The 17,721-nt window shown below is 29.9% G+C and overlaps 1 protein-coding gene across 2 annotated transcripts in view; it reads right to left on the reverse strand.

The window, feature by feature from the left end:
• LOC106905325 (tetraspanin-9-like) overlaps positions 1-17,721 on the reverse strand; it is a 34,341-nt gene that overhangs the window by 1,975 nt on the left and 14,645 nt on the right. The window lies entirely within an intron of this gene.

The raw sequence follows: 17,721 nt of genomic DNA on the forward strand, positions 1-17,721 counted from the left end.
TTTTTGACCTACGATGTCAAAAAAACGACAAAAATGACATACTAACCTATGATGTAAAAATGAGATAAAATGACACATACTAAACTATGATGTAAAAATGAAATAAAATAACATTTTAATTTCAAAAACGACCATCATAGGTCGTTTTTTGACCTACGATGTCAAAAAAACGACAAAAATGACACTAAACTATGATGTCAAAAAATGACAAAAATGACACATATTAAACTATGATGTAAAAATGAGATAAAATGACACATACTAACCTACGATGTCAAAAAATGACACATACTAAACTATGATGTCAAAAAACGACCAAAATGACACATACTAACCTATGATGTCAAAAAATGACACATACTAAACTATGATGTCAAAAAACGACCAAAATGACACATACTAACCTATGATGTCAAAAAACGACCAAAATGACACATACTAACCTATGTCAAAAAACGACCAAAATGACACATACTAACCTATGATGTAAAATGACATATTTATTTCAAAAACGACCATCATAGGTCGTTTTATGACCTATGATGTCAAAAAAACGACAAAAATGACACATACTAACCTATGATGTCAAAAAACGACAAAAATGACACATACTAATCTATGATGTCAAAAAACGACAAAAATGACACATACTGACCTATGTCAAAAAACGACAAAAATGACACATACTGACCTATATCAAAAAACGACAAAAATGACACATACTGACCTATGATGTCAAAAATGAGATAAAATGACACATACTGACCCTATGATGTCAAAAAACGACAAAAATGACACATACTGACCTATGATGTCAAAAATGAGATAAAATGACACATGCTAAACTATGATGTCAAAAAATGACACATACTAAAATGATGTCAAAAAACGACCAAATTCACACATACTAACCTATGATGTCAAAAAACGACCAAAATGACACATACTAAATTATGATGTAAAAAAATGACCAAAATGACACATACTAAACTATGATGTCAAAAAACGACAAAAATGACACATACTGACCTATGATGTCAAAAAACGACAAAAATGACACATACTGACCTATGATGTCAAAAAACGACAAAAATGACACATACTGACCCTATGATGTCAAAAAACGACAAAAATGACACATACTGACCTATGATGTCAAAAATGAGATAAAATGACACATGCTAAACTATGATGTCAAAAAATGACACATACTAAAATGATGTCAAAAAACGACCAAATTCACACATACTAACCTATGATGTCAAAAAACGACCAAAATGACACATACTGACCTATGATGTCAAAAAATGACCAAAATGACACATACTAAATTATGATGTAAAAAAATGACCAAAATGACACATACTAAACTATGATGTCAAAAAACGACCAAAATGACAACTATGATGTCAAAAAACGACCAAAATCACACATACTAACCTATGATGTCAAAAAACGACCAAAATGACACATACTAACCTATGATGTCAAAAAACGACAAAAATGACACATACTAATCTATGATGTCAAAAAACGACCAAAATCACACATACTAACCTATGATGTCAAAAAAACGACAAAAATGACACATACTAACCTATGATGTCAAAAAACGACAAAAATGACACATACTAATCTATGTTGTCAAAAATGAGATAAAATGACACATACTGACCTATGATGTCAAAAAACGACCAAAATGACACATACTGACCTATGATGTCAAAAAACGACCAAAATGACACATACTGACCTATATCAAAAAACGACAAAAATGACACATGCTAAACTATGATGTCAAAAAATGACACATACTAAAATGATGTCAAAAAACGACCAAAATCACACATACTAACCTATGATGTCAAAAAACGACCAAAATGACACATACTGACCTATGATGTCAAAAAATGACCAAAATGACACATACTAAATTATGATGTAAAAAAATGACCAAAATGACACATACTAAACTATGATGTCAAAAAACGACCAAAATGACACATACTAACCTATGATGTCAAAAAATGACAAAAATGACACATGCTAAACTATGATGTCAAAAAATGACAAAAATGACACATACTAAAATGATGTCAAAAAACGACCAAAATCACACATACTAACCTATGATGTCAAAAAACGACCAAAATGACCAAAATGACACATACTAAACTATGATGTCAAAAAATGACAAAAATGACCAAAATGACACATACTAACCTATGATGTCAAAATGAGATAAAATGACACATGCCAAACTATGATGTCAAAAAATGACAAAAATGACACATACTAAAATGATGTCAAAAAACGACCAAAATCACACATACTAACCTATGATGTCAAAAAATGACAAAAATGACCAAAATGACACATACTAACCTATGATGTAAAAATGAAATAAAATGACATTTTAATTTCAAAAACGACCATCATAGGTTGTTTTTTGACCTACGATGTCAAAAAAACGACAAAAATGACACTAAACTATGATGTCAAAAAACAACCAAAATGACACATGCTAACCTATGATGTCAAAAAACGACCAAAATGACACATATTAAACTATGATGTCAAAAAATGAGATAAAATGACACGTACTAAACTATGATGTCAAAAAACGACCAAAATCACACATACTAACTAACCTATGATGTCAAAAAATGACAAAAATGACCAAAATGACACATACTAAACTATGATGTCAAATAACGACCAAAATGACACATACTAACCTATGATGTAAAAATGAAATAAAATGACATTTTAATTTCAAAAACGACCATCATAGGTCGTTTTTTGACCTACGATGTCAAAAAAACGACAAAAATGACATACTAACCTATGATGTAAAAATGAGATAAAATGACACATACTAAACTATGATGTAAAAATGAAATAAAATAACATTTTAATTTCAAAAACGACCATCATAGGTCGTTTTTTGACCTACGATGTCAAAAAAACGACAAAAATGACACTAAACTATGATGTCAAAAAATGACAAAAATGACACATATTAAACTATGATGTAAAAATGAGATAAAATGACACATACTAACCTACGATGTCAAAAAATGACACATACTAAACTATGATGTCAAAAAACGACCAAAATGACACATACTAACCTATGATGTCAAAAAATGACACATACTAAACTATGATGTCAAAAAACGACCAAAATGACACATACTAATCTATGATGTCAAAAAACGACAAAAATGACACATACTGACCTATGTCAAAAAACGACAAAAATGACACATACTGACCTATATCAAAAAACGACAAAAATGACACATACTGACCTATGATGTCAAAAATGAGATAAAATGACACATACTGACCCTATGATGTCAAAAAACGACAAAAATGACACATACTGACCTATGATGTCAAAAATGAGATAAAATGACACATGCTAAACTATGATGTCAAAAAATGACACATACTAAAATGATGTCAAAAAACGACCAAATTCACACATACTAACCTATGATGTCAAAAAACGACCAAAATGACACATACTGACCTATGATGTCAAAAAATGACCAAAATGACACATACTAAATTATGATGTAAAAAAATGACCAAAATGACACATACTAAACTATGATGTCAAAAAACGACAAAAATGACACATACTGACCTATGATGTCAAAAAACGACAAAAATGACACATACTGACCTATGATGTCAAAAAACGACAAAAATGACACATACTGACCTTATGATGTCAAAAAACGACAAAAATGACACATACTGACCTATGATGTCAAAAATGAGATAAAATGACACATGCTAAACTATGATGTCAAAAAATGACACATACTAAAATGATGTCAAAAAACGACTAAATTCACACATACTAACCTATGATGTCAAAAAACGACCAAAATGACACATACTGACCTATGATGTCAAAAAATGACCAAAATGACACATACTAAATTATGATGTAAAAAAATGACCAAAATGACACATACTAAACTATGATGTCAAAAAACGACCAAAATGACACATACTAAACTATGATGTCAAAAAACGACCAAAATGACACATACTAAACTATGATGTCAAAAAACGACCAAAATGACACATACTAACCTATGATGTAAAATGACATTTTTATTTCAAAAACGACCATCATAGGTCGTTTTATGACCTATGATGTCAAAAAAACGACAAAAATGACACATACTAACCTATGATGTCAAAAAACGACAAAAATGACATACTAATCTATGATGTCAAAAATGAGATAAAATGACACATACTGACCTATGATGTCAAAAAACTACCAAAATGACACATACTGACCTATGATGTCAAAAAACGACCAAAATGACACATACTGACCTATATCAAAAAACGACAAAAATGACACATGCTAAACTATGATGTCAAAAAATGACACATACTAAAATGATGTCAAAAAACGACCAAAATCACACATACTAACCTATGATGTCAAAAAACGACCAAAATGACACATACTGACCTATGATGTCAAAAAATGACCAAAATGACACATACTAAATTATGATGTAAAAAAATGACCAAAATGACACATACTAAACTATGATGTCAAAAAACGACCAAAATGACACATACTAACCTATGATGTCAAAAAATGACAAAAATGACACATGCTAAACTATGATGTCAAAAAATGACAAAAATGACACATACTAAAATGATGTCAAAAAACGACCAAAATCACACATACTAACCTATGATGTCAAAAAACGACCAAAATGACCAAAATGACACATACTAAACTATGATGTCAAAAAATGACAAAAATGACCAAAATGACACATACTAACCTATGATGTCAAAATGAGATAAAATGACACATGCCAAACTATGATGTCAAAAAATGACAAAAATGACACATACTAAAATGATGTCAAAAAACGACCAAAATCACACATACTAACCTATGATGTCAAAAAACGACAAAAATGACACATACTAATCTATGATGTCAAAAAATGACAAAAATGACCAAAATGACACATACTAAATTATGATGTAAAAAAATGACCAAAATGACACATACTAAACTATGATGTCAAAAAACGACCAAAATGACACATACTAACCTATGATGTCAAAAAATGACACATGCTAAACTATGATGTCAAAAAATGACAAAAATGACACATACTAAAATGATGTCAAAAAACGACCAAAATCACACATACTAAACTATGATGTCAAAAAATGACAAAAATGACCAAAATGACACATACTAACCTATGATGTCAAAATGAGATAAAATGACACATGCCAAACTATGATGTCAAAAAATGACAAAAATGACACATACTAAAATGATGTCAAAAAACGACCAAAATCACACATACTAACCTATGATGTCAAAAAATGACAAAAATGACCAAAATGACACATACTAACCTATGATGTAAAAATGAAATAAAATGACATTTTAATTTCAAAAACGACCATCATAGGTTGTTTTTTGACCTACGATGTCAAAAAAACGACAAAAATGACACTAAACTATGATGTCAAAAAACAACCAAAATGACACATGCTAACCTATGATGTCAAAAAACGACCAAAATGACACATATTAAACTATGATGTCAAAAAATGAGATAAAATGACACGTACTAAACTATGATGTCAAAAAACGACCAAAATCACACATACTAACTAACCTATGATGTCAAAAAATGACAAAAATGACCAAAATGACACATACTAAACTATGATGTCAAATAACGACCAAAATGACACATACTAACCTATGATGTAAAAATGAAATAAAATGACATTTTAATTTCAAAAACGACCATCATAGGTCGTTTTTTGACCTACGATGTCAAAAAAACGACAAAAATGACATACTAACCTATGATGTAAAAATGAGATAAAATGACACATACTAAACTATGATGTAAAAATGAAATAAAATAACATTTTAATTTCAAAAACGACCATCATAGGTCGTTTTTTGACCTACGATGTCAAAAAACGACAAAAATGACACTAAACTATGATGTCAAAAAATGACAAAAATGACACATATTAAACTATGATGTAAAAATGAGATAAAATGACACATACTAACCTACGATGTCAAAAAATGACACATACTAAACTATGATGTCAAAAAACGACCAAAATGACACATACTAACCTATGATGTCAAAAAATGACACATACTAAACTATGATGTCAAAAAACGACCAAAATGACACATACTAACCTATGATGTCAAAAAACGACCAAAATGACACATACTAACCTATGATGTCAAAAAACGACCAAAATGACACATACTAACCTATGATGTAAAATGACATTTTTATTTCAAAAACGACCATCATAGGTCGTTTTATGACCTATGATGTCAAAAAAACGACAAAAATGACACATACTAACCTATGATGTCAAAAAACGACAAAAATGACACATACTAATCTATGATGTCAAAAAACGACAAAAATGACACATACTGACCTATGTCAAAAAACGACAAAAATGACACATACTGACCTATATCAAAAAACGACAAAAATGACACATACTGACCTATGATGTCAAAAATGAGATAAAATGACACATACTGACCCTATGATGTCAAAAAACGACAAAAATGACACATACTGACCTATGATGTCAAAAATGAGATAAAATGACACATGCTAAACTATGATGTCAAAAAATGACACATACTAAAATGATGTCAAAAAACGACCAAATTCACACATACTAACCTATGATGTCAAAAAACGACCAAAATGACACATACTGACCTATGATGTCAAAAAATGACCAAAATGACACATACTAAATTATGATGTAAAAAAATGACCAAAATGACACATACTAAACTATGATGTCAAAAAACGACAAAAATGACACATACTGACCTATGATGTCAAAAAACGACAAAAATGACACATACTGACCTATGATGTCAAAAAACGACAAAAATGACACATACTGACCCTATGATGTCAAAAAACGACAAAAATGACACATACTGACCTATGATGTCAAAAATGAGATAAAATGACACATGCTAAACTATGATGTCAAAAAATGACACATACTAAAATGATGTCAAAAAACGACCAAATTCACACATACTAACCTATGATGTCAAAAAACGACCAAAATGACACATACTGACCTATGATGTCAAAAAATGACCAAAATGACACATACTAAATTATGATGTAAAAAAATGACCAAAATGACACATACTAAACTATGATGTCAAAAAACGACCAAAATGACACATACTAAACTATGATGTCAAAAAACGACCAAAATGACACATACTAACCTATGATGTAAAATGACATTTTTATTTCAAAAACGACCATCATAGGTCGTTTTATGACCTATGATGTCAAAAAAACGACAAAAATGACACATACTAACCTATGATGTCAAAAAACGACAAAAATGACACATACTAATCTATGATGTCAAAAATGAGATAAAATGACACATACTGACCTATGATGTCAAAAAACGACCAAAATGACACATACTGACCTATGATGTCAAAAAACGACCAAAATGACACATACTGACCTATATCAAAAAACGACAAAAATGACACATGCTAAACTATGATGTCAAAAAATGACACATACTAAAATGATGTCAAAAAACGACCAAAATCACACATACTAACCTATGATGTCAAAAAATGACCAAAATGACACATACTAAATTATGATGTAAAAAAATGACCAAAATGACACATACTAAAATGATGTCAAAAAACGACCAAATTCACACATACTAACCTATGATGTCAAAAAACGACCAAAATGACACATACTGACCTATGATGTCAAAAAATGACCAAAATGACACATACTAAATTATGATGTAAAAAAATGACCAAAATGACACATACTAAACTATGATGTCAAAAAACGACCAAAATGACACATACTAAACTATGATGTCAAAAAACGACCAAAATGACACATACTAACCTATGATGTAAAATGACATTTTTATTTCAAAAACGACCATCATAGGTCGTTTTATGACCTATGATGTCAAAAAAACGACAAAAATGACACATACTAACCTATGATGTCAAAAAACGACAAAAATGACACATACTAATCTATGATGTCAAAAATGAGATAAAATGACACATACTGACCTATGATGTCAAAAAACGACCAAAATGACACATACTGACCTATGATGTCAAAAAACGACCAAAATGACACATACTGACCTATATCAAAAAACGACAAAAATGACACATGCTAAACTATGATGTCAAAAAATGACACATACTAAAATGATGTCAAAAAACGACCAAAATGACACATACTGACCTATGATGTCAAAAAATGACCAAAATGACACATACTAAATTATGATGTAAAAAAATGACCAAAATGACACATACTAAACTATGATGTCAAAAAACGACCAAAATGACACATACTAAACTATGATGTCAAAAAACGACAAAAATGACACATACTGACCTATGATGTCAAAAAACGACAAAAATGACACATACTGACCTATGATGTCAAAAAACGACAAAAATGACACATACTGACCCTATGATGTCAAAAAACGACAAAAATGACACATACTGACCTATGATGTCAAAAATGAGATAAAATGACACATGCTAAACTATGATGTCAAAAAATGACACATACTAAAATGATGTCAAAAAACGACCAAATTCACACATACTAACCTATGATGTCAAAAAACGACCAAAATGACACATACTGACCTATGATGTCAAAAAATGACCAAAATGACACATACTAAATTATGATGTAAAAAAATGACCAAAATGACACATACTAAACTATGATGTCAAAAAACGACCAAAATGACACATACTAAACTATGATGTCAAAAAACGACCAAAATGACACATACTAACCTATGATGTAAAATGACATTTTTATTTCAAAAACGACCATCATAGGTCGTTTTATGACCTATGATGTCAAAAAAACGACAAAAATGACACATACTAACCTATGATGTCAAAAAACGACAAAAATGACACATACTAATCTATGATGTCAAAAATGAGATAAAATGACACATACTGACCTATGATGTCAAAAAACGACCAAAATGACACATACTGACCTATGATGTCAAAAAACGACCAAAATGACACATACTGACCTATATCAAAAAACGACAAAAATGACACATGCTAAACTATGATGTCAAAAAATGACACATACTAAAATGATGTCAAAAAACGACCAAAATCACACATACTAACCTATGATGTCAAAAAACGACCAAAATGACACATACTGACCTATGATGTCAAAAAATGACCAAAATGACACATACTAAATTATGATGTAAAAAAATGACCAAAATGACACATACTAAACTATGATGTCAAAAAACGACCAAAATGACACATACTAACCTATGATGTCAAAAAATGACAAAAATGACACATGCTAAACTATGATGTCAAAAAATGACAAAAATGACACATACTAAAATGATGTCAAAAAACGACCAAAATCACACATACTAACCTATGATGTCAAAAAACGACCAAAATGACCAAAATGACACATACTAAACTATGATGTCAAAAAATGACAAAAATGACCAAAATGACACATACTAACCTATGATGTCAAAATGAGATAAAATGACACATGCCAAACTATGATGTCAAAAAATGACAAAAATGACACATACTAAAATGATGTCAAAAAACGACCAAAATCACACATACTAACCTATGATGTCAAAAAACGACAAAAATGACACATACTAATCTATGATGTCAAAAAATGACAAAAATGACCAAAATGACACATACTAAATTATGATGTAAAAAAATGACCAAAATGACACATACTAAACTATGATGTCAAAAAACGACCAAAATGACACATACTAACCTATGATGTCAAAAAATGACACATGCTAAACTATGATGTCAAAAAATGACAAAAATGACACATACTAAAATGATGTCAAAAAACGACCAAAATCACACATACTAAACTATGATGTCAAAAAATGACAAAAATGACCAAAATGACACATACTAACCTATGATGTCAAAATGAGATAAAATGACACATGCCAAACTATGATGTCAAAAAATGACAAAAATGACACATACTAAAATGATGTCAAAAAACGACCAAAATCACACATACTAACCTATGATGTCAAAAAATGACAAAAATGACCAAAATGACACATACTAACCTATGATGTAAAAATGAAATAAAATGACATTTTAATTTCAAAAACGACCATCATAGGTTGTTTTTTGACCTACGATGTCAAAAAAACGACAAAAATGACACTAAACTATGATGTCAAAAAACAACCAAAATGACACATGCTAACCTATGATGTCAAAAAACGACCAAAATGACACATATTAAACTATGATGTCAAAAAATGAGATAAAATGACACGTACTAAACTATGATGTCAAAAAACGACCAAAATCACACATACTAACTAACCTATGATGTCAAAAAATGACAAAAATGACCAAAATGACACATACTAAACTATGATGTCAAATAACGACCAAAATGACACATACTAACCTATGATGTAAAAATGAAATAAAATGACATTTTAATTTCAAAAACGACCATCATAGGTCGTTTTTTGACCTACGATGTCAAAAAAACGACAAAAATGACATACTAACCTATGATGTAAAAATGAGATAAAATGACACATACTAAACTATGATGTAAAAATGAAATAAAATAACATTTTAATTTCAAAAACGACCATCATAGGTCGTTTTTTGACCTACGATGTCAAAAAAACGACAAAAATGACACTAAACTATGATGTCAAAAAATGACAAAAATGACACATATTAAACTATGATGTAAAAATGAGATAAAATGACACATACTAACCTACGATGTCAAAAAATGACACATACTAAACTATGATGTCAAAAAACGACCAAAATGACACATACTAACCTATGATGTCAAAAAATGACACATACTAAACTATGATGTCAAAAAACGACCAAAATGACACATACTAACCTATGATGTCAAAAAACGACCAAAATGACACATACTAACCTATGATGTCAAAAAACGACCAAAATGACACATACTAACCTATGATGTAAAATGACATTTTTATTTCAAAAACGACCATCATAGGTCGTTTTATGACCTATGATGTCAAAAAAACGACAAAAATGACACATACTAACCTATGATGTCAAAAAACGACAAAAATGACACATACTAATCTATGATGTCAAAAAACGACAAAAATGACACATACTGACCTATGTCAAAAAACGACAAAAATGACACATACTGACCTATATCAAAAAACGACAAAAATGACACATACTGACCTATGATGTCAAAAATGAGATAAAATGACACATACTGACCCTATGATGTCAAAAAACGACAAAAATGACACATACTGACCTATGATGTCAAAAATGAGATAAAATGACACATGCTAAACTATGATGTCAAAAAATGACACATACTAAAATGATGTCAAAAAACGACCAAATTCACACATACTAACCTATGATGTCAAAAAACGACCAAAATGACACATACTGACCTATGATGTCAAAAAATGACCAAAATGACACATACTAAATTATGATGTAAAAAAATGACCAAAATGACACATACTAAACTATGATGTCAAAAAACGACAAAAATGACACATACTGACCTATGATGTCAAAAAACGACAAAAATGACACATACTGACCTATGATGTCAAAAAACGACAAAAATGACACATACTGACCTTATGATGTCAAAAAACGACAAAAATGACACATACTGACCTATGATGTCAAAAATGAGATAAAATGACACATGCTAAACTATGATGTCAAAAAATGACACATACTAAAATGATGTCAAAAAACGACCAAATTCACACATACTAACCTATGATGTCAAAAAACGACCAAAATGACACATACTGACCTATGATGTCAAAAAATGACCAAAATGACACATACTAAATTATGATGTAAAAAAATGACCAAAATGACACATACTAAACTATGATGTCAAAAAACGACCAAAATGACACATACTAAACTATGATGTCAAAAAACGACCAAAATGACACATACTAACCTATGATGTAAAATGACATTTTTATTTCAAAAACGACCATCATAGGTCGTTTTATGACCTATGATGTCAAAAAAACGACAAAAATGACACATACTAACCTATGATGTCAAAAAACGACAAAAATGACATACTAATCTATGATGTCAAAAATGAGATAAAATGACACATACTGACCTATGATGTCAAAAAACGACCAAAATGACACATACTGACCTATGATGTCAAAAAACGACCAAAATGACACATACTGACCTATATCAAAAAACGACAAAAATGACACATGCTAAACTATGATGTCAAAAAATGACACATACTAAAATGATGTCAAAAAACGACCAAAATCACACATACTAACCTATGATGTCAAAAAACGACCAAAATGACACATACTGACCTATGATGTCAAAAAATGACCAAAATGACACATACTAAATTATGATGTAAAAAAATGACCAAAATGACACATACTAAACTATGATGTCAAAAAACGACCAAAATGACACATACTAACCTATGATGTCAAAAAATGACAAAAATGACACATGCTAAACTATGATGTCAAAAAATGACAAAAATGACACATACTAAAATGATGTCAAAAAACGACCAAAATCACACATACTAACCTATGATGTCAAAAAACGACCAAAATGACCAAAATGACACATACTAAACTATGATGTCAAAAAATGACAAAAATGACCAAAATGACACATACTAACCTATGATGTCAAAATGAGATAAAATGACACATGCCAAACTATGATGTCAAAAAATGACAAAAATGACACATACTAAAATGATGTCAAAAAACGACCAAAATCACACATACTAACCTATGATGTCAAAAAACGACAAAAATGACACATACTAATCTATGATGTCAAAAAATGACAAAAATGACCAAAATGACACATACTAAATTATGATGTAAAAAAATGACCAAAATGACACATACTAAACTATGATGTCAAAAAACGACCAAAATGACACATACTAACCTATGATGTCAAAAAATGACACATGCTAAACTATGATGTCAAAAAATGACAAAAATGACACATACTAAAATGATGTCAAAAAACGACCAAAATCACACATACTAAACTATGATGTCAAAAAATGACAAAAATGACCAAAATGACACATACTAACCTATGATGTCAAAATGAGATAAAATGACACATGCCAAACTATGATGTCAAAAAATGACAAAAATGACACATACTAAAATGATGTCAAAAAACGACCAAAATCACACATACTAACCTATGATGTCAAAAAATGACAAAAATGACCAAAATGACACATACTAACCTATGATGTAAAAATGAAATAAAATGACATTTTAATTTCAAAAACGACCATCATAGGTTGTTTTTTGACCTACGATGTCAAAAAAACGACAAAAATGACACTAAACTATGATGTCAAAAAACAACCAAAATGACACATGCTAACCTATGATGTCAAAAAACGACCAAAATGACACATATTAAACTATGATGTCAAAAAATGAGATAAAATGACACGTACTAAACTATGATGTCAAAAAACGACCAAAATCACACATACTAACTAACCTATGATGTCAAAAAATGACAAAAATGACCAAAATGACACATACTAAACTATGATGTCAAATAACGACCAAAATGACACATACTAACCTATGATGTAAAAATGAAATAAAATGACATTTTAATTTCAAAAACGACCATCATAGGTCGTTTTTTGACCTACGATGTCAAAAAAACGACAAAAATGACATACTAACCTATGATGTAAAAATGAGATAAAATGACACATACTAAACTATGATGTAAAAATGAAATAAAATAACATTTTAATTTCAAAAACGACCATCATAGGTCGTTTTTTGACCTACGATGTCAAAAAAACGACAAAAATGACACTAAACTATGATGTCAAAAAATGACAAAAATGACACATATTAAACTATGATGTAAAAATGAGATAAAATGACACATACTAACCTACGATGTCAAAAAATGACACATACTAAACTATGATGTCAAAAAACGACCAAAATGACACATACTAACCTATGATGTCAAAAAATGACACATACTAAACTATGATGTCAAAAAACGACCAAAATGACACATACTAACCTATGATGTCAAAAAACGACCAAAATGACACATACTAACCTATGATGTCAAAAAACGACCAAAATGACACATACTAACCTATGATGTAAAATGACATTTTTATTTCAAAAACGACCATCATAGGTCGTTTTATGACCTATGATGTCAAAAAAACGACAAAAATGACACATACTAACCTATGATGTCAAAAAACGACAAAAATGACACATACTAATCTATGATGTCAAAAAACGACAAAAATGACACATACTGACCTATGTCAAAAAACGACAAAAATGACACATACTGACCTATATCAAAAAACGACAAAAATGACACATACTGACCTATGATGTCAAAAATGAGATAAAATGACACATACTGACCCTATGATGTCAAAAAACGACAAAAATGACACATACTGACCTATGATGTCAAAAATGAGATAAAATGACACATGCTAAACTATGATGTCAAAAAATGACACATACTAAAATGATGTCAAAAAACGACCAAATTCACACATACTAACCTATGATGTCAAAAAACGACCAAAATGACACATACTGACCTATGATGTCAAAAAATGACCAAAATGACACATACTAAATTATGATGTAAAAAAATGACCAAAATGACACATACTAAACTATGATGTCAAAAAACGACAAAAATGACACATACTGACCTATGATGTCAAAAAACGACAAAAATGACACATACTGACCTATGATGTCAAAAAACGACAAAAATGACACATACTGACCCTATGATGTCAAAAAACGACAAAAATGACACATACTGACCTATGATGTCAAAAATGAGATAAAATGACACATGCTAAACTATGATGTCAAAAAATGACACATACTAAAATGATGTCAAAAAACGACCAAATTCACACATACTAACCTATGATGTCAAAAAACGACCAAAATGACACATACTGACCTATGATGTCAAAAAATGACCAAAATGACACATACTAAATTATGATGTAAAAAAATGACCAAAATGACACATATTAAACTATGATGTCAAAAAACGACCAAAATGACACATACTAAACTATGATGTCAAAAAACGACCAAAATGACACATACTAACCTATGATGTAAAATGACATTTTTATTTCAAAAACGACCATCATAGGTCGTTTTATGACCTATGATGTCAAAAAAACGACAAAAATGACACATACTAACCTATGATGTCAAAAAACGACAAAAATGACACATACTAATCTATGATGTCAAAAATGAGATAAAATGACACATACTGACCTATGATGTCAAAAAACGACCAAAATGACACATACTGACCTATGATGTCAAAAAACGACCAAAATGACACATACTGACCTATATCAAAAAACGACAAAAATGACACATGCTAAACTATGATGTCAAAAAATGACACATACTAAAATGATGTCAAAAAACGACCAAAATCACACATACTAACCTATGATGTCAAAAAACGACCAAAATGACACATACTGACCTATGATGTCAAAAAATGACCAAAATGACACATACTAAATTATGATGTAAAAAAATGACCAAAATGACACATACTAAACTATGATGTCAAAAAACGACCAAAATGACACATACTAAACTATGATGTCAAAAAACGACAAAAATGACACATACTGACCTATGATGTCAAAAAACGACAAAAATGACACATACTGACCTATGATGTCAAAAAACGACAAAAATGACACATACTGACCCTATGATGTCAAAAAACGACAAAAATGACACATACTGACCTATGATGTCAAAAATGAGATAAAATGACACATGCTAAACTATGATGTCAAAAAATGACACATACTAAAATGATGTCAAAAAACGACCAAATTCACACATACTAACCTATGATGTCAAAAAACGACCAAAATGACACATACTGACCTATGATGTCAAAAAATGACCAAAATGACACATACTAAATTATGATGTAAAAAAATGACCAAAATGACACATACTAAACTATGATGTCAAAAAACGACCAAAATGACACATACTAAACTATGATGTCAAAAAACGACCAAAATGACACATACTAACCTATGATGTAAAATGACATTTTTATTTCAAAAACGACCATCATAGGTCGTTTTATGACCTATGATGTCAAAAAAACGACAAAAATGACACATACTAACCTATGATGTCAAAAAACGACAAAAATGACACATACTAATCTATGATGTCAAAAATGAGATAAAATGACACATACTGACCTATGATGTCAAAAAACGACCAAAATGACACATACTGACCTATGATGTCAAAAAACGACCAAAATGACACATACTGACCTATATCAAAAAACGACAAAAATGACACATGCTAAACTATGATGTCAAAAAATGACACATACTAAAATGATGTCAAAAAACGACCAAAATCACACATACTAACCTATGATGTCAAAAAACGACCAAAATGACACATACTGACCTATGATGTCAAAAAATGACCAAAATGACACATACTAAATTATGATGTAAAAAAATGACCAAAATGACACATACTAAACTATGATGTCAAAAAACGACCAAAATGACACATACTAACCTATGATGTCAAAAAATGACAAAAATGACACATGCTAAACTATGATGTCAAAAAATGACAAAAATGACACATACTAAAATGATGTCAAAAAACGACCAAAATCACACATACTAACCTATGATGTCAAAAAACGACCAAAATGACCAAAATGACACATACTAAACTATGATGTCAAAAAATGACAAAAATGACCAAAATGACACATACTAACCTATGATGTCAAAATGAGATAAAATGACACATGCCAAACTATGATGTCAAAAAATGACAAAAATGACACATACTAAAATGATGTCAAAAAACGACCAAAATCACACATACTAACCTATGATGTCAAAAAACGACAAAAATGACACATACTAATCTATGATGTCAAAAAATGACAAAAATGACCAAAATGACACATACTAAATTATGATGTAAAAAAATGACCAAAATGACACATACTAAACTATGATGTCAAAAAACGACCAAAATGACACATACTAACCTATGATGTCAAAAAATGACACATGCTAAACTATGATGTCAAAAAATGACAAAAATGACACATACTAAAATGATGTCAAAAAACGACCAAAATCACACATACTAAACTATGATGTCAAAAAATGACAAAAATGACCAAAATGACACATACTAACCTATGATGTCAAAATGAGATAAAATGACACATGCCAAACTATGATGTCAAAAAATGACAAAAATGACACATACTAAAATGATGTCAAAAAACGACCAAAATCACACATACTAACCTATGATGTCAAAAAATGACAAAAATGACCAAAATGACACATACTAACCTATGATGTAAAAATGAAATAAAATGACATTTTAATTTCAAAAACGACCATCATA

The sequence above is a fragment of the Poecilia mexicana genome, unplaced genomic scaffold (genome assembly GCF_051168715.1).
Source record: "Poecilia mexicana isolate PSO_F unplaced genomic scaffold, ASM5116871v1 scaffold_23, whole genome shotgun sequence".
NCBI classification, from domain to species: Eukaryota; Metazoa; Chordata; class Actinopteri; order Cyprinodontiformes; family Poeciliidae; genus Poecilia; species Poecilia mexicana.